Raw genomic sequence first — 2,548 nt, forward strand, 5'->3', positions numbered from 1 at the left:
ATGGTGTTAGATTGAAGATATAGATATACACTCTCCGGCCACTTTATTAGGTACACCTTATGGTACAGAGTTGGATCCTTTTTTGCCTTCAGAACTGTCTCAATCCTTCGTGGCATAGATTCAGCAAGGTACTGGAAATGTTCCTCAGAGATTTTGCTCCATATTGACATGATAGCATCACACAGTTGCTGCAGATTTGATTTGGAAATGTGAATCTCTCATTTCACCAAATCCCAAAGCTGCTCTATTGGATTGAGCTCTGGTGACTGTGGAGGCCATTTGAGTACTCATCGTCATGTTCAAGAAACCAGTCTGAGATGATTGAGCTTTATGACATGGTGCGTTATCCTGCTGGAAGTAGCCATCAGAAGATGGAGACACTGTGCTCACAAAGGGATGGACATGGTCAGCAGCAATACTCAGGTAGGCTGTGGCATTGACACCATGCTCAATTGGTACTAGTTGGCACCCGGTGTGGTCTTCTATGGCACCATATTGTCTTAAATCATAAAAATATTTTTGTTAGTATGAATTACTGCATTTTAGTTAATTTGACTGGGAAAAAAAAAAAGATTTTTTTTTTTTGTGAAAAACCTTAATCAATAGATGTTTGGCTCTTAATAGTGGCACTGTGGTACTGTTACCTTTAAGAAATACACATATATATTTTACCTTAAATGATAAAAATATATATTTTTGGTTGGGGGGGCGGGTATCACGGTATCACAGTCGCTGGTTCGAGTCCCGGATGGGCCAGTTGGCGTTTCTGTGTGGAGTTTGCATGTTCTCCCTGTGTTGGTGTGGGTTTCTTTCGGGTGCTCCGGTTTCCCCCACAAGTCCAAAGACATGTCCTATTGGGGAATTGATGAACTAAGTTGTCTGTAGTGTATGTGCGTTAATGCAAGAGTGTATGGGTGCTTCCAAGTATTGGGTTGCAGCTGGAAGGGCATCCGCTGCGAAAAACACATGCTGGATAAGTTGGCGGTTCATTCCCCTGTGGCAACCCCTGATTAATAAACGGACTAAGCTGAAAAAAAAATGAATGAATGAGCTTTTGGTTGGTGTGAATTGATGCATTTAGGCTGATTTGACTGCACAAAGAGTATATTAATCCAAAACTGTAGATTTAGTCGATTTTTTTTTTTGGTGCATAAGCCTTGATCAATTAATAGCAATGTGCTAATGCTGAATAAAATAAAAATGAATATATTTTATTGGTAGGAATGGGTGCATTTAGGTTGATTTGACCACATAGCGCCTGCTATGCAGAGCTAGTGTTTCTTCCCATACTGATAATCTTCTGGGGAACAGTAATGTGACTTTTTTCCATTTTATACGGTTCCTTTTACAGCATTGATGTTGTAATGTAATTAAAACATAATCAGTTAAACAGACTTTGGCATTCATTTTGTTGCTCAAGCTTGAAATGAGACAAAAAGTCGTTTACTCGCACTCGCCCATGAGGATCGGCAGGCTAGCGCAGAAGCTCCATTAAACATACTGGGGTAAAATAAATGTGCATATTATAAAAACATGGCAGGGAAAATGTTATTTAATGCAGTGCTTCTTGTACAATCTGAGACCCACTTTATATCAGATATCACTCAGGCAGTGAAGATCGCTGATTTTTAAAGAAAACAGCCCTTAAATGCACTGATTTTGTAATGCATACAGTTCACCAGAAGTGCTAAACCAAGATTACTGACAAATTAAAAGTCCTTTTGCATACTTCTGCATATACCCTATTCTCTCATTTTAGTGCAGGACCCTAAATTTTCTGCTCCCAGTAGTAAATATGTAGACATGTCTGTCTTAATAGTTAAAAAAATACTAACAAAATAACTATGCACCTTATTAAAGTGATCTGTAGTAGAGGAGGTAAAGTGTGTATATCGTGCTCAGCAAGCACAAATGTCAAAATTGATGGAAAACTGAAGATATACTCAAAATCTCAGAGCTGCAGAGTTTTATATTATCACATGTAGAAAAACCTGCATTGAGGATCAGGCTGAAATCATGAGTATCACTGAACGGCTGAGGCTTTGCGAAGGGCGGGACTGTGTTATCTGAGAAGCGCAGACCTGAGCTCTCCTCACCGATACGCTTCAATATGCATTCAAAAGCTTTCCATCTGCACAGAGATGAAGAAATGCAGATGTTAGAAGATTAACACATGTGAACAGCACTGTGATTATTGAAGAGATAACAGGCAGGAGCGGGGTAGAAATACGCATGAGTAGAATAAAAGATATAGTGGAAGTGGATAGTTCGCTATAGTAATACAGTAGTTAAATAACAATTGATGAAAGGAAAAAGCTATGAGCACTTCCAATTATAAATATACATAAAGCTAAGGGCATTAATGCATTGATGCCGCAATGATCAGCTTATTATCCTCTAGTGCAGTGGTTCCCAAACCTTTTTCACCAAGTAACATCTCAAAAAAATGTGTCTCTCCAAGTACCACCAAAATGACCAGTATTGAAATAAAGTAGCGTAGTTGGCCAAATTAAGCAGCTACAGCACTGCACAGTTCAAGGCAGAGTCA

The sequence above is a fragment of the Danio rerio genome, chromosome 6, assembly GCF_052040795.2.
Source record: "Danio rerio strain M-AB ecotype USA chromosome 6, GRCz13ab, whole genome shotgun sequence".
NCBI lineage: Eukaryota > Metazoa > Chordata > Actinopteri > Cypriniformes > Danionidae > Danio > Danio rerio.